This window comes from Miscanthus floridulus, chromosome 16 (assembly GCF_019320115.1).
Source record: "Miscanthus floridulus cultivar M001 chromosome 16, ASM1932011v1, whole genome shotgun sequence".
Taxonomy (NCBI): domain Eukaryota; kingdom Viridiplantae; phylum Streptophyta; class Magnoliopsida; order Poales; family Poaceae; genus Miscanthus; species Miscanthus floridulus.
In genome coordinates, this window is record NC_089595.1 from 7,472,697 (window position 1) to 7,496,277 (window position 23,581).

At 43.7% G+C, this 23,581-nt stretch overlaps 1 pseudogene; it reads right to left on the reverse strand.

Moving 5' to 3' along the window:
• Positions 1–2,951: 2,951 nt before the first annotated feature.
• Positions 2,952–23,581, reverse strand: LOC136514245 (glutathione S-transferase 4-like; annotated as a pseudogene).

Here is a 23,581-nt window from a genome sequence, read left to right on the forward strand (position 1 = left end):
GTGCTCCTCTCACAAACAGGCAAGCTGCTTGGTCAGCCATTCGACTGGCTAATCCGGTCGGCCAAAGCAGCAACGCTGCAGGCAGCATGCGGTAGGGACAGCTTGTCCTGGGCGCAGACAACACAGAGAGAGAAAAGTGGAGGACGATAAGTAGCAGCAGGCCTAGGCGCTAGGCAGTAGAGGGCAGGTGAAACAAGGAGGCCTGCGGCTAGGGGCCTGGCCGGCTGGTCCAGCCCGCAGCTAACACAACAGGGAGCCTCTCTTTGTGGTCACGCACACGGTTCCCCATGCATCGCCTACACCTCGAACTTGAGTGGCCACACACGCTCCCATGCGCTGCCCTACAGAAAGGATGGGTACGGCCCCGCCTGCCTGTAACTGGACGCCCCCACTTTTTTTCTTGGGCATCACACGCGTAGGGTTGATCCGTCCGTTCGTCTGGATGCCCTCAACCAAGCATTACCGAATGTGATATGGTAATGCTCTCGTGCAGGCATCTGGGGACTGACGGACACGGCTTTACCACTGGCTACCTTATCCGTCCACTCACTCCCATCCGCACCGCTTAAAAAAACTCCCACACTCGGCCTCCACCGTTGTGGCCTTATCCACCGCTCCATCGGACCTCCATGCCTGACTCCACCGCGCCACCCATCATCCCCACTCCACGCTCCACCACGCCGCTCGCCAGCACCACGGCATTCACGCTGCCGCAGCCACCTCTGATGCTCGCTTTAGCCACCGAGCAGGTGTTCGCTAAGGGTGCGCTAGCCTAGGCCGCTGAACAATTGCTCGCCTAGGGGTGTTCGCGCAGATGCTCACCCAGGGTGCTCGCACACCTCGCGCAGGTGCCCACCCAAGGCACCGAGCAGGTCCTTGGCCAAGCGCGCATCGGCGAGCTCTATGTGCCCCCGCCGACCTCCGTGCCGGCGTCGAGCTCCGTGATTCGTCCAAGCTGCAAGGTGACATTGCGCGCTAAAAACGCATGTTGCAATAGTATGTTTCACATGTTTCAGGTGCTTCATCCGGATGTTGCAAGTGTTTCATGTGGATGTTGCAAAAGTAGATAGGGATGTTGCATATGTTGCAATGGTTGTACACGTATGTTGCAAGCTTTTATTCCTAATGTTTCAGTTATTTTTTTCAGACATATGTTGTAAGTGTGTTTATTTGAATGTTGCATATATTTTACACATGTTGCAAGTGTTTTATCTGTATGTTGTCTATGTTTTACATGGTTTTCAAGTGTTTTTAAGGTGTTTTTGCAAGTGTTTCATCTGCCCTCAGACGTTTGTTGCAAGTGTTGCATCTGGATGTTTTAAAATGAGATTAGGTGTTGCATCTCGCTCCCTCCTCGCCTTTGACTGCCTCGCCTTAGTGTCTCCACCTTCTTTCGGCGCCGATTGGACATGCGAACCAGAGGCGCAAACGGGTGCCGCCCCCTCCCCTTCTTCTCGATGTTGGTGGCACGGCGTGGGATGGCGGCGCAGGGGGACGGGCCGCCGCGAGTGGCACAGGCGGGTGCTCCCTCCATTCCATGGTTCTGTTACGCGGGTGGACGGGCGGGTGCTCCTATCGATTAGGCTATTCTGTGGTTCCGTAGCTGATAGGATGACTCCTATGGTAAGTATTGGACGGGTCGTAGCTACGTCCGGATAGGTCGTTGGGCCGGACGTCCGGACGCTAGTCGTCTCGTGATACGGTTAATATTAGTACAATTTCAACTATACGATGAAAAAGCTTTTCTAATGGCCCAAACGAATGTGCACTGCAGGCCTGTGACACTGCTAGCATAGATGCACTGAGCTGTGAGCAAGGATACTGGCACTGCTCTTTATATATAGAACTACTATCCTGTAGCTGGCTACAAAATAACTTATTCTATAGCCACTTTGAGTTACGATAATTACTATGTTAATTTACGAGATTATAGTAACTCCATACTAGGTGGTTTACTATAATGTTATGGTAAATATCTCCATGTGTTATAATAACCCAACTATCGTAAATATGTATTGACATTATCGTAAATTAGTATATAAAATTATCATAAATGGATGCGGCTACGGAATAACTTATTTTGTAGCTGGCTACTGAATATACTCTCTCTCCACACACACACACACACACATATATATATATATATATATATATATATATATATATATATATATATATATATATATATATATATATATATATATATATATATAAAGTCATTTTTTTAAGAATCACAATACAAATGCAGACACGCATATAATATACATGTATACTTAGCCCTTATAAACGTATGTGCACACAACAATCTGAACCGTCGACAGTTAAAAAAAAATTAGACAGTCAAAAAGACAATCTGAACAGTCAGATTCCACCGTAAGAAAACGCAACATCAGTTTCCGTAATCACAAGTGTATATATTCTCAAAAAGTGTCCCAACTACCAAAATTTGCTTTAGAATATACTTGCAACTTCTAACACATTTGTAGAGCGATAGTACTGTCAAGGCTACCATCTGCAAACTGCTAGCGCAAACACTAGAATGTAGTACGTGTTGTGGATGACATTACAACAGGGGCGGCAACCACGCTCTCTTAGAAACATGTGCTGCTCTGTTCGCTTCAACTACTTCAGCAGTACTTTTCAGCGAACCAATAATATTTTTCTTTCATAACGAATCAGCATAAGCTAAATTTCAGTGAGCATTATAGGTAATATCCAATGCCAAATTCAATGAAATTTGCTAGCAGCTACAGGTCAATCTGAAATGTGTGATGTAATCTTATTGCCAAATGTGATGAAATACATTAAATTTACAAACCCCCGTTATTCATGTGGATCAAAGCTGCAGCAAAAAAGTGAACAAATATAAAAATAACACAAAGTACAGAGAGGTGCCACAGGTAGGGAAAGTTGTTTAAACACGCAACACGCAACACGCATCACTTGCTTTCTCACTCCTGTTTCTTGGGTGCCCCGGCGCCGAGCGGCATGAACTCCGCCACCTTCTTTGCCGCCGGCCGGGCAGCGAGACCCTTCCACCAGGCACTGATATGTGGGAGCACCTCGACCCTGCATACTCGGTGGCCATGAAGTAGTGCATGATGGTGAAGTGGGTGAGGTCGGCGAGGGTCAACACATCGCCGGCGAGGTACCTGCTCTGCACCAGCTGCGCCTCGTACACCTCGAGCACCTTCATCAGCTTCTCCATGTTCTCGTCGACGACGGCCTGGTTGCGTTCGCGGCCAAACAAGGCGGGCGCGATGACGCACTCGACGGCGATGGCGCCCGCCGGCGGTTGCAGCTGGTGGGCCTCCACATCCACCCACATGTCCACCAGCGCCGATTGCTCCAGGCTGCCGGACCCCAGGCGCTCTGGCTTGTACTTGCGGAGCACGTGCCTCGCGATCGCCCGGGATTCTGAGTAAGGAAATGTGTTAAATAGAAATTTGTGGTGCTGGACATTCTTTTATTTTGAATTACAGTTTACACCACAGGAAAGAATCAGGATTTAAGAAAACCACATATCAAATGTTTTGTGCCACTTGACTCCATATATATAGTTGGCCATTTGGCCTGGGCACTACGGGCCGGCCCAAGCACGACACGAATCAGCACGGCCTAGGAACGGCCTGGCCCGATGGCCTTCGTGCCGGTGCCTGGCACGGCCCGGCCTTAGTGCCGTGCCTGGGCCGCCATTCTGGCCCGTAGTGCCGGTCTGGGCACGGCACGCTATATGGGCCGGCCCAGCAGCGGCACGGCTCGGCCGCAGGTGGCCGTTGGATCCCCGGCGTCGCTCCCATCCGACCGTTGGATCCGGCCGTTGGAATCGGGGGTATAAAACCGCAGCGCTCTCGCCTCGCTCTCAGTCTCCGTTGCCCTAATTCATTTGCTCTCAGTCTCTCTCGCCTCGCTCTCGGCTCTCCCCCGCAGCGCTGTCTTGCCCACTCCTCTCTCGCCTCGCTCTCCTCTCTCGGCGAGTCAGCGTTGCCGCGTTGGCGACTCGCTCTCGTCTCTCGCCTCCGACTTCCTCTCTTCTTCTCGCTCTCCGGTGGCCTCTGGAGCCATCGCTGGCCGGCACTGGCACAATCCCTAACCCTAACCCTTGATCTCGCTTCGTCCTCGCCGGATCCATCGTCGACCTCGCCGGATCCATCGGTTTCCTCTCTGGATCCGTCGGTTTCCTCGCTAGATCCGTCCCTCGTCGTCTGTGCTCGCCGGATCCGTGCCTCGTCGACCTCGGGGGCGACTCTGGTGCTCCGGCTTTGAAGGTAAGTCCATAACCCTAACCCTAACCCTAACCCTCAATCTGTACTACCCCTTGCTCTGTTTTGTCTGAAGCCGTTGAGGGACCGGGGCGCCGACGAGTGGCAATGGCTGGATCCAACGACGAGACGCTTGAGTTCTCTGCTGTGTTTGTGTGATTATGTGACTTTGAGTCTTTGATAAGTTCTTTGAACATGTAACTTTGTGTGACTTAGACTCTTTGATAAGTTCTTTGATTCTGATCAGTTTGTGATTCTGATCAGTTTGTGTGACTCTTTGATTCTGATCCGTTTGTGATTCTGATCAGTTTGTGATTCTGAATATTCAGACTTTGTGATTCTGATCAGTTTGAAGTGTTGATCACTTATAGGGCCAGTGCCGGCACGAGCACTGCTGGGCTGCCGTGCCCAGTGACACGACACGGCACGGCTAAGACCTGATAGTGTCTGGCCTGGGCTGGCATATCGACACAGCGGCACTAATAGGCATGGCACGGCTAGTCTACCGTGCCGCGTAGTGTCGTGCCTGGCCGGGCCGTGCCTGGCCGGGCCCGTGCTAGTGCCGTGCCGTGCGACCCGTTTGGGCAACTATATCCATATAGAACATGTAAATCTTTTTCACTTTAGCTCACACTTAGCTCTAGTCTCACAAGACCACGTTGTGTTATTATTTGTTAATGTTTAAGCTAATGAGAATTAGACCGTGGAATTTTAAAGATGTCATATTTATGTAATGCCTCACTTATACTCATATAGCTTTCTTTTGCTTATTCCTCTTGTACCACCGGTCAGTAAGTGTTGGTTAAGGCTTAGCTCTCTATAATTTAACAATGAATTAAAACATTTTTATCAGGCACAATTTAAAATACATGTTTCGAATATCGACATAATCTCAACATCTATAACACCAAATAGGTTATACAGTAAAATATATTTCATGGTGTCATAAATATTGATGAATTATTTCTATAAATTTGATCAAACTTAACCGTCAGTCTGGATCAGGTGTGTTGAGATTAATTAATTAAGTGATCAAATTGTTAATCCCGTCATTAGCAGATGGTTCCCTATAGACACAATAGTTAGACATCTTTTCATCTGAGTCACTGACAAGGCTACTGCCTGTTGTATATAAATATTACTGTTCATCAATGAGAATACACATCGGTCATTTGCACCGACCACTTTTCATCTAACATGTTATCAGACGCGCTCGCCCACCATTGACGCGAATAGGAGAAGGGAAAGGAGAGAGTTCATCGGAGAAGGAATCACCGGCGTCGCTGCATCTTAAGGTAGAAGATGACGATACCTTCCATGAATGCGATGGTCGATTCCATCACCGACGCCGTGGAGACCGCCATCGCCCGCGGCAACCACGCCGGAGGCCTTCGCCACTTCATGCTACAAGGCGCCGCCCGTTGTGCCCTCCGGAACTTCTCCGACCACCGCATCCCTCCTCGCCGCTTCCATGAAGTCCGCACCGGAGGGAGTAGTGGCCACCGTTTGTCGCCGCGCCCTTCATCCCCGCTACAGTTCGCCCCCGGCGTCTGCTCAATGCATGGCCCAGCCATGTTCGTCAGGCGCGTGGAGGTGCCGCCGAGGACACCACCGATGCCATCGACGCTGCCGAGGCCGCCGGTGACGCTGCTGCCGCCGCCACCACCGCTGTCGTCGACCGCGCTCGCACTGCCTTGGAACGGAGGCGATGGCTCCATGGCCGCGCGCCGTGGCGCCCCTCCGCTCCCCAATTGCAGCACCGGCGTGGAGGCTTGACCGCCCGGCTTTGCCTACGACCTCGACGTCACGCTTCCACCGCCACCTCCATCGTCTGGCCCGTGCTCCTACGCTAACATGGCGGCCAACCGCCACCAGAGCCTACGCCGGAACGTCCTCCCACGCAGACACGTGACAGGTCCTAATATGGCTAGAGGGGGGGTGAATAGCCTATTTAAAAATCTACAAATCAACTAGAGTAATTTGATTAGTATGACAAATAGCGAAATGCAAACTTGCTCTAGCTCTATAAGGGTTGCAAGCCACCTATCCAACAATTCTAGTTGCAATGATTACTAGGCACACAACTTGCAATGTTACTACTCACTAAGAGCTCTCAAACTTGCTACTCTAAAGAGCTCCACTAGATGAACTTAAAACAACAAAGCAAGCTCTCAATTCTAATTACACTAAAGAGCTTGCCACAACTAGTTTACAAGAATATAAATGAGTGAGTAGGGTGATTATACCGCCATGTAGAGGAATGAACCAATCACAAGATGAAGATTACGCCAATCACCGGGAGAATGCAAATGACAAGAGACAATCGATTTTCTCCCGAGGTTCACGTGCTTGCCAATACGCTACGTCCCTATTGTGTCGACCAACACTTGGTGGTTCGGTGGCTAAGAGCTGTTGTACAAACCTCGTTCACATGATTGGACACCGCAAGAACCTACCCACAAGTGAGGTAACTCAATTACACGAGTAATTTACTAGAGTTACCTTTCGGCACTCTGCCGGGGAAGGTACAACTCCCCTCACAATCACCGGAGACGGCCACGAACAATCACCAACTCATGCCGATCCTCCACCGCTGCACCAAGCTATCTAGGTGGTGGCAACCACCAAGAGTAACAAGCGAAATCCGCAGCGCAACACGAATACCAAGTGCCTCTAGATGCAATCACTCAAGCAATGCACTTGGATTCTCTCCCAATCTCACAAAGATGATGGATCAATGATGGAGATGAGTGGGAGTGATTTGGCTAAGTTCACAAGGTTGCTATGTCAATGAAAATGTGCAAGAGAGTGAGCTAGAGCCGGTCATGGGGCTTAAATAGAAGCTCCCATGAAATAGAGCCGTTGTACCCCTTCACTGGGCACTGATCGGGGTGACCGGACGCTTCGGTCCTATGGACTGGACGCAGGGCTCAGCGTCCGGTCACCCGATGGCGGCCACGTGTCATCATGTGTTCAATAGGAGTCGTCTGATCTCAATGGTCATGACATGACCGGATGCTCTGTCATAAGTGACCGAACGCCGAACACACAGAGTCCGGTCATTTCCAGTAAGCTCCCAAAGACGGCAAAACTTGACCGGACGCGTCCGGTCGACCTTGACCGGACACATCTAGCGTCCGGTCAGTTACCCTGACATCTATGCAGCTACGTCAGCTCTAACCAGACACATCCTTCCAGCGTCCGGTCAGTCAGAGGCCTAGCGTTCGGTCACATGACCGATGCCAGGTCATTACTGCCATGCTTGACCGGACACGCCGATCCCCCTGAGACCAGCGTCCAGTCAGTTGTAAAACAGCAAGACTGACTCTCTATCATCTCTATCTCCTTCACCCTTGCTCGAATGTGCCAACCACCAAGTGTATCACCTTGTGCACATGTGTTAGCATATTTTCACAAATATTTTCAAGGGTGTTAGTACTCCACTAGATCCTAAATGCATATGCAATGAATTAGATCATCTAGTGGCACTTTGATAACCGCATTTCAATACAAGTTTCACTTCTCTTAATAGTACGGCTATCTATCCTAAATGTGATCACACTCACTAAGTGTCTTGATCACTAAAACAAAATGGCTCCTACATTTTATACCTTTGCCTTGAGCCTTTTGTTTTTCTCTTTCTTCTTTTCCAACTTCAAGCCTTTGATCATAACCATGTCATCACCATTGTCATGATCTTCGTCATTGCTTCATCACTTGGAATAGTGCTACCTATCTCATGATCACTTTGATAAACTAGGTTAGCACTTAGGGTTTCATCAATTAACCAAAACCAAACTAGAGCTTTTAATCTCCCCCTTTTTGGTAATTGATGACAACCCTTATACAAAGATATGAAATAAGATTCAATTGAATTCATGTTGCTTGCCCAAGCATATTTATCATGTGTAAAGGATATGGACAAGTTTCATGAACTCCATATGGTAGCAATTGCTCCCCCTACATATGTGCTAAGAGTTTGGATTGTAGCTTTGCACATATGCTTAGATAGGAAATATAGGAGACAATTTCTACCAAATGATGCTAAGGTATAAGAGATGGACCTTTGAAGCATGATTCCAATCAGAGTGCACCATTATATCATTCTTAGCACCATTAGTAACTAGACATACATAAAAACTAGAATACCCCATGAGAACAATATTACAAGTAAGGGTCTAGTTTCTATATGATAAACATAAGTCTAGTTACTTTAGCTAGATGCCACTTGATAGCTAGATACCACTTGTAAATACTTGGAAATGAAATCATTAGATATCCTATGCATGCTAGTTTTCCATTTTATCATTCAAACCTACAACTAGCATACACCACACAAGCATGGATATTTGAAATTTAAAACTTGTGCCATGCAAGCAAACATATGAAATGCACATTCAAATGCACATATAAGTTCATGAGCTTGCTCCCCCTACTTGTGTGCTCAAGATTTTAAATTAATCTTAATTGATCCCCTTCCTTTGTCATATCTTATTTATCTCTCTACACTATTTCTTCCCCTATCACTTATCTTTGTTTCTCTCCCCCTTTGTCATCAATGATCACAAAGGCTTAAAGTATAGATAGGTTCAAATTATAGATAGGTTGTGGTGAAACCATGTGAAATGGGGATTATTTTTCAATTTTGTTCAATCTAGATTACTTGCAAAAGATATTTAACTTGGTTTGATCCAAGGACAAGCTTCTTCACACCTCCAAATAAGGGTTATCTTGTACCATGTTGAGTTAAACACTTATAGCTCATTTTATAGATCAAACACTAGGTTTACACGCCCACAAACATGTCATATGTTACCACTAGATCATTTCAAGCATACAAGCAATAGTGATACCATACAAGCATCAAATTCATTTGATTTTCATGAATGAGCCTATTCAAATGTGAAATATGTCTAGATGCACTAATTATGTCCTTAGCAAGGATGAATGTCATACCAATCAATTTATACCTTGTATTGCTCGAAGGAGAGACATGTCATATAATGGGGTTGCATCAACACATATTGGTGAAGTCAAGTATGTTCAATTTATTCCTTAGCTTGCAAAACCTCTTCTCATCAAGTGGCTTGGTGAATATGTCGGCAAGTTGATCTTTGGTGCCCACACTCTCTATGCAAATGTCCCCTTTTTGTTGGTGATCTCTTATGAAGTGATGATGGACATCTATATGCTTTGTTCTTGAGTGTTGAACCAGGTTGTTTGTGAGTTTGATGGCACTCTCGTTGTCACATAGCAATGGCACTTGCTTGATCCTAATTCCAAAATCACTCAAAGTAGTCTTCATCCAAAGTAATTGAGCACAACAACTACCGGCCGAAATACACTCTGCTTTGGCGGTTGAAAGTGCTACACTATTTTGCTTCTTTGATGACCAAGATACAAGTGATCTTCCCAATAGTTGACATGTGCCCGATGTACTCTTTCTCTCAATTTTGCATCCCGCATAATCGGAGTCTGAATATCCAATCAACTCAAATCATGCTCCTTTGGGATACCATAATCCAACATGTTGTGTATGCTTCAAGTACCTCAATATCCTTTTAGTTGCCTTCAAATGACTTTCTCTTGGCGAGGCTTAAAATCTAGCACACATGCATACACTAAACATCACATCTGGCCTTGATGTGGTCACATAGAGTAGGCTTCCAATCATAGACCAATACATCTTTTGATCCACCATGTTACCACTAGCATCACTATCCAAGCTTCCACTTGTCCCCATTGGTGTACTAATAGCTTTACTATCATCCATTCCAAACTTTTTGAGCATGTCCTTGATATACTTGCCTTGACTCACAAATGTGCCATTCTTCATTTGCTTGATTTGAAGACCAAGGAAGTAACTAAGTTCTCCAATCATGGACATCTCAAACTCACTTGCCATCATCTTGCCAAACTCCTCACAAAAATCTTGATTTGTTGACCCAAATATGATATCATCAACATAGATTTGCCATTCTTCATTTGCTTCTTGGTGAAGAGAGTGGTGTCAACCTTTCCCATCTTGAATCCCTTAGAGAGTAGGAAATCCCTCAATCTCTCATACCATGCTCTTGGTGCTTGTTTCAATTCATACAAAGCCTTTCTTAATTTGTAAACATGGTTGGGTTTCTTTTCATCTTCAAAACTGGGAGGTTGCTCAACATACACAAGCTCATTGATGTACCCATTGAGAAATGCACTCTTCACATCCATTTGGTACAACTTGATATTGTGGGCACAAGCATAGGCTAACAAGATCCTAATTGCTTCCAATATTGCAACCGAGGCATATGTTTCTCCAAAGTCAAGACCTTCAACTTGAGTGTAACCTTGAGCCACTAATCTTGCTTTGTTCCTTATTACTATCCTATCTTGATCTTGCTTGTTCCAAAAGACCCACTTGGTTCCAATCACATTATGATCCTTAGGCCTCTCAACTAACTCTCATACTTGGTTTCTTGTGAAGTTGTTTAGCTCTTTATGCATAGCATTGACCCAATCAACATCCCTCAAAGCTTCATCTATCTTCTTAGGTTCAATGGATAACACAAATGAGAAATGCTCACAAAATGAAGCCAATCTTGATCTTGTTTGAACACCTCTTGAAATATCACCAATGATGGTGTCCAATGGATGATCTCTTGCAACATTGGTTGGTTGAAGCACTTGCACTTGATTGCTAGCATTTGATTGATCACTTGGTTGAGATGATGAACTAGCCACTTGTTGATCTTGTACATTGCCATCACTAGTGCTTGCTTGGATTTGATCATTAGAACCACTAGCTTGCACATTTGAGTTAGAGAGCACTTGATTCTTGTCATCTTCAATATCAATCACCTCTCTAGGCCTTAACTCACCAATGTCCATGTTTTTCATTGCCTTGACCAATTGAGTGCCTTTCACATCATCTAGATTCTCATCTTCCTCTTGGGAACCATTTGTTTCATCAAACTCCACATCATGAACCTCCTTAAGAGTACCACTAGCCAAATTCTAAACTCTATAAGCCTTGCTAGTAGTGGAGTAACCAAACAAGAAACCTTCATCACATTTCTTTTCAAACTTGCTCAATCTAGTGCCTTTCTTCAATATGTAGCATTTACAACCAAATACCCGAAAGTATGCTATGTTTGGCTTTCTTCTATTCAATAGCTCATGAGGTGTCTTCTCCATCATGGGGTGACAATAGAGTCGGTTGCTATAGTAGCAAGCCGTGTTGATTGCTTCGGCTAAAAAAGAATGACTCACATTATACTCACTCAACATTGATCTTGCCATATCAATTAAGGTTCTAGCCTTTCTTTCAACTAACCCATTTGATTGAGGAGTATACTTGGCCGAGAATTGATGTCTAATTCCAAATTCATCACATAACTCATCAATTCTAGTATTCTTGAATTCACTACCATTGTCACTTCTAACTTTCTTTATGGTTGTTTCAAATTCATTGTGAATACCCTTGACAAAAGATTTGAATGTTGCAAACACATCACTCTTGTCAACAAGAAAGAAAACCCATGTATATTTAGTGAAATCATCCACAATCATAAATCCATATTTGTTTCCACCAATGCTAGTGTATGTTGTTGGTCCAAACAAGTCCATGTGTATCAACTCAAATGCCTTAGATGTGCTCATCATACTCTTCTTTGGATGTGTGTTACCAACTTGCTTTCTGGCTTGACATGCACTACATAGCTTATCTTTCTCAAAAGTGACATCTTTCAAGCCTCTAACTAAGTCATGCTTGATTAACTTGTTTAATTGTTTCATTCCAATATGACCAAGCCTTCTATGCCATAACCAACCCATGCTAGACTTAGTGATCAAACATGTTGTCAATTGAGCTTCTCTAGCATTGAAATCAACTAAGTATAGATTCTCATATCTAAATCCTTTGAATATCAAGTTCAAGCCATCTACACTTATGATCTCTACATCATCCATACCAAATATGCACTTGAAACCAAGATCACATAATTGAGCTACCGACAAAAGGTTGAAGTTCAAGCTCTCTACTAGTAGCACATTGGAAATGCTCAAATCATTGGATATTGCAATCTTACCAAGCCCTTTGACCTTGCCTTTTCCATTGTCACCAAATGTGATACTATCAAACCCATTGCACTTGTTTTCATTGATTGAATTGAACATTCTTGGATCACCAGTCATGTGTTGTGTGCACCCACTATCAAGCACCCAATGCCTTCCTCCGGCTTTATAATTGACCTACAAAAGAAGATCAATTCTTTTTAGGTACCCAAACTTGCTTGGGTCCTTGTAGGTTAGTTACCAAGATCTTTGGTACCCAAATGGCTTTCTTCTTTGGGCCTACAATTGGTGTACCAATGAACTTGGCATTCACACCATTGGCACCCTTATAAAGCATGTAACAAGAATCAAATTTAATTGAGGATACATTAGGTAGCTTGTTCTTGTTAGTCTTGCAATTTTGCTCCATATGCCCAACTTGCTTGCATCTATTGCAAAATCGACCATTGCCCTTCATAAAGCTAACTTTGGGAGTGACAAAGGCCGCCTTGCCTTTCTTGGGGATATAGCTTAATCTCTCTTTGTTGAGAGAGAACCTTAGGCTACCCAAGCACTTTAGCAAGCGGGCATCTCCACCATAGGCATTACCTAAGGCACGAGTGAGCTTATTCACCTCCTTCTTGAGGGTGTCATTTTCCAATTTTAGTGAGGCATCACAAGTGATTCCATCACTCAAAGGTGAAGTAGAAGTGGTAGTGCTACAAGAGGTGTTAGTGGGAGCAACAAAAATATATTCATCAATAAGATCACATGTTAGTCCCACATCACATGATATGATCACTTGCTCCTTCTTGGCTTCCTCCACTTTGACTTGCTCAATGAGAGAGGAGTGAGCCTTTTCAAGCTTAGAGTGAGCTTTGCCAAGCTTCTCATGGGCTTCCATTAGCCTCTCATGAGTGGCATTGAGCTCATCAAAGGATTGCTCAAGAAATTTTACTTTCTTGTGCAATTCTTTGCACTCCTTTCTCTTCATCTCATTGCAAGCGTGCACTTGCTCACACATGTCCAAGAGCTCCTCCTTGGTGTACTCCTCATCCTCATCATCATCATCATTTTCATTCCTACAAGAGTCACTTTCACATTTATCATCATCACTCTCATCATATTTTACCTTGGTAGGCTTTGCCATGAGGCATGTTGATGGAGTGTCGAAGATGGAAAGCTTCTTGTTGATGGCGATGCTTGCTAGTGCTCTCTTGATAGATTTCTTGTCATCATCACTAGAGCTATCACCATCTGAAGAATCGTCACTATCCCAAGTGACTACATAGCCTCCACCTTTCTTCTTCTTTTGGAATGTCATTCTCTTCTCCTTTTCTTTCTTGTCCTTTTTGAGCTTCTTCTTCTCATCCTCATCATTGTTACTATTGTAAGGACAATTTGCTACAATGTGATTGGGGCTCTTGCAATTGTAGCATCTTCTCACATACTCTTTATTCTTGGTGTGATCTCTTCTCTTTTTTGCACCATAGCCCTTCTTCATGAATTTTCCCATCTTGCGCACAAATAGAGCCATGGCTTCATCATCAATGTCACTAAAATCATCATCATCACTTGATTCTTTCTTGGACTTGCCCTTGTTCTTGGATGACGATGAGCTAGCCTTGAATGCTATACTCTTCTTCTTCTTGTCTTCTTCTTCCTTCTTGTCATCCTTGTCATCCCCCTCTCTTTCCACACGGTATGTTTCTTGGGTCATGACATCACCTAGTACTTGGTTGGGGTGATCTCCTTCAATCCTCCTCTTATGATGAGCAATCTCAACTTCTCAAATCTTAGAGGTAGGCACATCAAGAACCGATGAGAGACATCATCATCCTTGATCTTCTCCCCCAATGCCTTCAAATCATTGACAATTACTTGCAAACGATGGAACATCTCTGGAATGCTCTTATCATCCTTCATCTTGAAACTTGTCAACTTGTCCTTGAGGAAATACAATTTGGCACTCTTCATCGCTGGTGTGCCCTCATATGTTTCTTCCAATCTTTTCCACACCTCATTTTCTCTTTCATAATCCTTGATTTGCTCAAACACCTTAGAATCAATGGCATTGTATATGGTGTTGAGAGCCATTGTATTGCATTGCTTGTTAATCTTGTCTTGGTTGGTGGGATCATCGGGATCGATGATAGCATAGTCATTCTTGGTCACTTCCCATACTTGATCATTGATTGAACCAAGATACATTCTCATCTTTCTCCTCCAATAATCATAGCATATGCCATCAAAGAACGGTGGTTTGCCCCCCACATGGTTGAACACAACTTGAGCCATAATTTGACACTGAGGTTGTTAAGCCTTCAATCAAACAGTGACCATGGCTCTAATACCACTTGAAAGGTCCTAATATGGCTAGAGAGGGGTGGTGAATAGCCTATTTAAAAATCTACAAATCAACTAGAGCAATTTGATTAGTATGACAAATAGCGAAATACAAACTTGCTCTAGCTCTATAAGGGTTACAAGCCACCTATCCAACAATTCTAGTTGCAATGATTACTAGGCACACAACTTGCAATGTTACTACTCACTAAGAGCTCTCAAACTTGCTACTCTACAGAGCTCCACTAGATAAACTTAAAACAACAAAGCAAGCTCTCAATTCTAATTACACTAAAGAGCTTGCTACAACAAGTTTACAAGAATATAAATGAGTGAGTAGGGTGATTATACCACCGTGTAGAGGAATGAACCAATCACAAGATGAAGATTACGCCAATCACCAGGAAAATGCAAATGATAAGAGACAACCGATTTTCTCCCGAGGTTCACGTGCTTGCCAACACGCTACGTCCCCGTTGTGTCGACCAACACTTGGTGGTTCAGCGGCTAAGAGGTGTTGCACAAACCTCATTCACACGATTGGATACCGCAAGAACCTACCCACAAGTGAGGTAACTCAATGACACAAGCAATTTACTAGAGTTACCTTTCGGCACTCCGTCGGGGAAGGTACAACTCCCCTCACAATCACCAGAGAGGCCACGAACAATCACCAACTCGTGCCGATCCTCCACCGCTGCACCAAGCCATCTAGGTGGTGGCAACCACCAAGAGTAACAAGCAAAATCCACAGCGCAACATGAATACCAAGTGCCTCTAGATGCAATCACTCAAGCAATGCACTTGGATTCTCTCCCAATCTCACAAAGATGATGGATCAATGATGGAGATGAGTGGAAGTGCTTTGGCTAAGTTCACAAGGTTGCTATGTCAATGAAAATGTGCAAGAGAGTGAGCTAGAGTGGGCCATGGGGCTTAAATAGAAGCCCCCATGAAATAGAGTCGTTGTACCCCTTCACTGGGCACTGATCGGGGTGACCGGACGCTCTGGTCCTACTGACCGAACACAGGGCTCAGCGTCCGGTCGCCCGATGGCGGCCACGTGTCATCCTGTGTTCAACAGGAGTCGTCTGATCTCAACAGTCATGACATGACCGAACGCTCTGTCATAAGTGACCGGACGCCGAACACACAGAGTCCGGTCATTTCCAGTAAGCTCCCAAAGACGACAAAACTTGACCGGACGCGTCCGGTCAACCTTGACCGGACACATCCAGTGTCCGGTCAGTTACCCTGACATCTGTGTAGCTACGTCAGCTCTGACCAGATGCATCCTTCTAGCGTCCGGTCAGTCAGAGGCCCAGCGTCCGGTCACATGACCGACGCCAGGTCATTACTGCCATGCTTGACTGGACGCGCCGGTCCCCCTGAGACCAACGTTCGGTCAGTTGTAAAACAACAAGACTGACTCTCTATCATCTCTATCTCCTTCACCCTTGCTCGAATATGCCAACCACCAAGTGTATCACCTTGTGCACATGTGTTAGCATATTTTCACAAATATTTTCAAGGGTGTTAGTACTCCACTAGATCCTAAATGCATATGCAATGAATTAGAGCATCTAGTGGCACTTTGATAACCGCATTTCGATACGAGTTTCACTCCTCTTAATAGTACGGCTATCTATTCTAAATGTGATCACACTCACTAAGTGTCATAATCACTAAAACAAAATGGCTCTTACATTTTATACCTTTGCCTTGAGCCTTTTATTTTTCTCTTTCTTCTTTTCCAAGTTCAAGCCTTTGATCATAACCATGCCATCACCATTGTCATGATCTTCGTCATTACTTCATCACTTGGAATAGTGCTACCTATCTCATGATCACTTTGATAAACTAGGTTAGCACTTAGGGTTTCATCAATTAACCAAAACCAAACTAGAGCTTTCAACACACCGTTGGCGTCGGGTTCATCCCCTCCTCGGACGAGGAGGGGGCGGCTCCCCACCTCTAAGCGACCTTGGAAGGGCCAATGGGGGCGGATCCACCATTCCAGGCTCGTAGTGACGGCCCCTGTGGCTGGAGCTCGCCAAGGATGGGTAGGTTTTGCCCTGCCAGCCAACCTCCATGGCCAGAGTAAGGGCCTTGGCCCGAACCCGCAATGAGAGGAGGGGGAGGGAGAAGAGGCACATGACGGTGGCAACCCACATCTGGAGGCTCGACGATGGCAACTGGAGCACTAGCAGTGGCGAGCGACGGCGGCGGCGGCGGTTAGGGATGGGCGGTTAGGGTTTGCAAACCCTAACCACCGGCCTCTTATAAGCCCGCGACAGGGGGCAGCCGGCTGGACCGAATCGGTGGCCTAGGCCCAGGTTGTGGCCCGCGCGCGCCGCCCTGGAGCGCCGGGCTAGGACGCGCCCTTGGCCGCCTGGCTACTTGGCTGGGCCGCGCGCCTGGCCTGGCTACTGGGCTGCCTGCTTGCTCGCCTGGGCCGAATTTGCCTTGTTTTTGTGTCTAGTAGTTTTTATTTCTTAGTTATTTTTCTTTCAGCAGTAGTACAATTAATTAGCATATGGTTTAGCTAATTTCATTTTCTGCAAGAAAATTAGTTATTTGTATTGTTTGATGTTGTTCTGTACCTGTTGTACATTGTCATTGTATATATATATATATATGGTTTGGTTTTATTATATTACAATGCAATCTGTGATTCTATTAAATTTTGGAGTATGTTGGTGCACCCAAACCCAATTTTGCACCACATACATATTACACTTGTGACTTTGATTATTAAATTGGAATATATTGGTGCACCCAAACCCCCTGTTTTGCACCAACATATATATTGCATTTGTAATTTTATAATAGAATTGGGTATGTTGGTGCCCCAAACCCCTTTTTGCACCACATACGTGTTAAATTAGCTAGTGACTTAGATGCAATTTAACAAAGTTATCCACAGAATTAGAAAACTTTAATTACTGGAGGTTTAAAAGTGCAATATATATCTTGATTATTTTGGTTAATTAACACAAGGTAATGGAGTCTATGGCATTGGCTGTGTTTAATTACTTGTGAATTATCCTGCCTAGAGATCGTGCCATAGCAATGATCAAATCACCCATTACTAAGAGGTCTACATCATGTTTCTCTAAAACTTGATGATTACCTACACTGTGTTTTTACCTAAAATAATGGTTTTGAATTGTTATAAATGGTCTACATCCACGCTATGATTACCATTTTCATCATATTATTTTGCTATTACACAAGATGGTAGAGACCTAAGCAATGACTGCGTTTAATTCACTTGTGAATTATCCTGCCCAGAGACCGTGCTTAGGCAGCAATATATTTGCCTACCACAAAGATCTACTATTTGTCTTTGACTTAGAGACTATCTGTCTTGTGTATATCAAAAATTTATGATGATTTGTTGTATGGTCTACACAATTTTGTGATTACCTACAACACTCCAAAACTATGATAAGATATAAACTTTAAAAATATTGCATTTAGTATTACAACATTACCATCTTGATTTTAATTTACCATATGGTAAATTAATTAATCCATGATTGTCCACGTAGGATCATGGCCACTAAGGAGTTCGAGGAACTCACATTAAATGGTATCAATTACCCTACATGGGCTTCTGATATCAAGATAATGCTTGCATCTCGTAGTCTTTTGGCTACAATTCAGGAACCCCAAACCAAGGTTGTCCTACAAGATAAGCATACCTATACTGCTTTGGCTTTGCTACGGTTTTATATTCATAAGAACCTTAAATCTGAATACATTATGATTGAAAATCCTCGCGAATTATGGGTTGCTCTTAAAGAGCGATATGAACAGCAAAAGGAACTTATTTGGCCTAAGGCCAATCATGAATGGAATAATTTATGTCTCCAATATTTCAAATATGTGGTAGACTATAATCACGTTGTTCATAGGATTTGTTCTAAGTTGAAGTTTTGTGAGAAAGAGCCAACGAATGCAGACAAGATAGAGAAAACACTCTCTACTATGCTTCCGTCTGATAGAGTATTGTAACAGCAATACAGGGCTCATAATTACTAGCTTTATTCCTAGCTTATTCATACATTGACTCAAGCAGAAAAACATGATGAACTTCTTCTAAAGAATCATCATAAGCGCCTTGTTGGTTCGGCGTCTTTGCCTAACGTTCACAACGTACAGAAAAATACTAGGAATAAGTTCAATGGATCTTTTCCAAAGAATAAAACTAGTAAACGCAAACACAACATGAGACAAAGGCCTAATTCAAACAAGAGAAAGAAGGACAATGCGAAATCCAAAAATGACAATAAGTGTCATAGATGTGGAGATTTTTTGCATTTTGCCAAGAATTGTTGTGCACCTAAGCATCTAGTTGCTTTGTACCAAAAGTCCTTAAAGGAGGTACAGCCAGCAGGAGACACAAGATATGACGCACACATCAATCTTGCATCTGAGGCTATCCCAAAAGAGGGTTGTTCCAATCAGGCCCCAAAAGAACAAGTGAACAACAATTCTCTTAACATTGAAGAGAACCTTCCATCAACGGACAACATGCTCCTAGACTTTGGTTCTAGAGACATGTTTGGAGATTTGGAGTAATCTCGGTCCAACATTTGATATCTCACTTGATAAATGTTGTAATAGTTTAAGTCATACAAACATATAGTTGTTTTTGGGTTGTATTATTTAGTGTGCTTGAGAGTTGTATAAACTTCTTTATATTGTTGTTAAGTTGTACCAACTCATTGATATTGTAATATCATACTCTTGTACTTGATATTCAATATATTGTATGTATAACTCTATATATTACATTTGAGTATTTTAATTTCATTCATTTTACAAATAGATGTCTGTTGATCTCAATCCAAAGGAGGAAGAATTATGCCTTGTGGACTCATGTACCATAAACTCTATACTTAGAGAGATGAAATATTTCTAGACTCTTAAGAAAAGAGAAGGAAATATTATGACCATCGCTGGTCGTGATGCGTTCATAGTTGGCTCAGGCAGAGACACTATTACTATCCCTATGGTACGCAAATTACGATCGAGGATGCCTTATTGTATCCTGACTCGACTCGTACCCTTCTAAGTTTTAGAGACGTCCGTAAGAATGGTTTCCATGTGGAAACACATATGGATAATAAAGAGGAATTTCTTCTCTTTACCAAACTTGCTGGATATGGCAAACAAATCCGTGAAAAGATTTCTTCACTCCAAACTGGATTGTACTTTACATACATAAAGCCCATAGAACATGTTGCTTATAAGATAATTTTCCAAGATGTCGATACATTCTGAAACTGGCATGATTGACTTGGGCACCCTAGAATAGGCATGATGAAGAAAATTATCGGCAATTCCATTGGTCATGATATGGAAAATGCAAAATTTCCCCAAAATAAAGATTTTTGTTGCACTACTTGTGCAACTAGAAAATTAATTTTAAGACCATCATATCTTAAAATTTGAGCTGAACCACTCAAATTCCTTGAAAGAATTCAAGGAGATATTTGTGGTCTGATCCAATCATTGTCGGGGCCGTTCAGGTACTTCATGGTATTGATAGACGCATCTACTAGATGGTCTCGCGTGTCTCTTTTATCGACATGCAACCATGCTTTTGCCAAAATAATGGCTCAACCTATTAAGTCGAAGGCACATTATCCTGAACATCGGATTCAATCTATCCGAATGGACAATGCTACTGAATTCTCATCCCGTGCTTTTAATGATTATTGCATGGCATTGGAAATTTAGGTTCAGCATTTTGTTCCATATGTACATACTTAAAATGGTTTGGCTGAATCGTTGATTAAAAGAATCAAGCTCATTGCAAGACCTTTGTTGATGAATTACAAATTGCCTACGTCGTGTTGGGGTCATGCAGTTCTGCACGCTGCCGACCTGATCCAACTACGACCAACTGCATATCATGAAACATCCCCTTTGCAGTTAGTACGTGGGAATCCTTTCAGTATTTCCCATTTGCGTAAGTTTGGGTGTGCAGTATACGTACCCATCTCACCACCTTAGCGGACATCGATGGGTCCTCATAGGAAACTGGGGATCTATGTGGGATATTCATCTCCGTCGATCATTAAGTACTTAGAACCTCTAACAGGGGATCTATTTACAGCCTGGTTCGCTGATTGTATTTTTAATGAGGATTATTTCCCGGCATTAGGGGGAGAATTGTACCAAAAGAAATGCTAGGAAATTGAGTGGAATGCAGAAGGCATTTCATTTTCTGATCCACGTACTACAGAAACTGAACTACAAGTTCAAAGAATTATTGATTTGAAAAATATTGTAAACAATCTGCCAGACGCTTTCTCTGATTATAAAGGTGTTACAAAGTCTCTCCATCCTGCAAGGAATGTGCCTAAAAGAGTGGAGGTAACTAATAAAACCACTCACCCCCAAATTAGCAAAAAGAGGGGGAGAAGCACTTCGAAGCGGCAAGATGGGTTTGCTGGCAAGCAAAAGAAGACCGGAAATGCAACTCAACCTTTGGTTGAAAGACACCTAGAGGACATACAATGTCCTATGGATAGAAGTGATCCGCAATCTAGCTCAGTTATGCGTATAAACACTAAGACCGGAACATCGGAAGACCCTAGATCCATCGTTTTGGGAAGTCATGATGAATCTTTAAGGGTAGACGAAATCGTTATAAATTTCATAGAAACTGGAGAGTCTTATAATTGTAAGTCCATAATAGTCGACATTTATTTCTCTAAACAAATTGCAAATATCCTTCAAACTAATTCAGATCCTAAGTCTATGACCGAGTGCAAGAAGCGCTCGGACTGGGATAAGTGGAAGGTAGCAATTGAAACAGAGATTGCCTCGCTTTATAAAAGGGAAGTGTTTTCGGCCGTAATGCCAACACCCCCTGGTATCTTCCCTGTGGGATACAAATGGGTTTTTGTCCGTAAAAGGAACGGAAACAATGAAGTGGTGATATATAAAGCAAGGCTTGTGGCACAAGGTTTTACGCAAAGACCTGGCGTTGATTTCAACGAAACTTACTCTCCGGTAATGAGCGGAATAACGTTCTGATACTTAATATCGCTGGCAGTACAAAATCGTCTATATATGCAGTTGATGGACGTAGTGACCGCATATTTGTATAGGTCATTGGATTAGAATATATACATGAAAGTTCCTGATGGAATCAATATACCGAATCCAAGGCAAATCGCAATATGTATTGCGTCAAGTTGCAGAAGTCATTATATGGTTTAAAACAATCAGGCCGAATGTGGTATAATCGGTTAAGTGAATTCCTTAAGTTGAAGGGATACACAAAGAATGATGACTGCCTGTGTGTCTTCATTAAAAAATCATCAATAGGATTTTGTATCATATCGGTGTACGTTGATGATCTCAATATCATTGGCAACGAATCCAATATTAATGAAGCACGTCATCATTTAAAGACGGAGTTTGAAATGAAAGATTTGGGTCAAATCAAATTCTGCTTGGGTTTACAACTTAGCATTTATGTTCTTGTATATTTGTATACCAAGTTGCCTATGTCCAGAAAGTTTTGGAGAAATTCAATATGAACAAGTCATATCCCACAAAAACCCCGATGGTAGTGAGATCCTTAGATGTTGAGAAGGCTCCTTTTAGACCACGGAAAGAAGAAAAGATATTGGGACCACATGTCCCATATCTTAGTGCCGTTGGAGCACTAATGTATCTTGTTAATAGCACCCGGCCGGATATTGCACCGCTCCACTTTGGATGTCCGCCAGCAAATGACCACCACTGTGGGTGTCCGCCAGCCAATTTCCCCATATGAAAATGACACTCATGACTGAGATTTAGGCGATAAGCGAGGACATGAAATGGAGTGAATTATTGGTTGGTTGGCGGGCGTACCAAAGAGGGTGAGGTCTCCGTCCTCCAGCACCGGCACCTCCTCGAACGGCTGCAATCAGACCAGCACAGCAGGGGAGACCATCAGTAATCCAGCAATCAAAGCTCGGGGTCGGGGCCAAGGTTTTTTTTTATCGGCCGAAATTCATGGAAATTTTTGAAATTTCCTTTCTATCCACAAGGTCCGATAAAATTTTACATCGGTCAAATTTTTCTCTTCTTTCCTGCTTCTACACAGACAACCCAAATTCAGCCGTGCAACAATTCCACACTATAATATTTTATTCTTGTTTTTATCTGTGAACAAGTGATGTTTAATAGCTTAGGAATAGTTTCAAGTCAAATTTTATGGAATTTTTTCAAAACAATTTGAATTTTTTTGAATTTGGTCCGATATTTTCGATATATCTTGCTTATCCTATTTATCCATGACCTCCGATAAATTTTTATTTCCGATAATGAAAACCTTGGTCAGGGGCACGCCGGCCGGCCGTGCTTGCACGGAACGGGAGGCGCACGGCAGAGTTGTAGCGGTACACGCACGTTCCTGGCGAGGTAGTCGGGGCGGCGGCGGTCGCCGGCCTCCCTGCTCATGGGGACGAGCTCGTAGTCGACGCCGGCCTCCTCCAGGCACAGCAGCACCCGCGACACGAACGGCGAGATCGCCCACCCGTACACCTTCACCGCCATGTCTGCTCTGCTGCTCGATCTCTCTTCCTGAATCCTGATGTGTCTCTGGCTCTCGTGGGAATTGGGGATCCGGCGTGTGAACTGTGGAGTCAACCGATGCGTTGCGTGATAGCTTGCCAAGACGCCGCCTCTGCCGCTCGCTCGCTATTTGTAAGCGAGGCCAGGCCGCAGCGGCTGGCCAGCGGGTATCTATAAATCAATCAGACAAGACCAGCAGGGACGATATCAGCTGGAACAATATTTTGACTTATTTTTTCAACGAAGTGAACGGGATCATTATTTAGTAGTATTTGCTAACAAAATAGTTGGCAATATCTAGACACATTTTTTCATTATTGTAGTAGTTACTTTATACCAATGCTTTA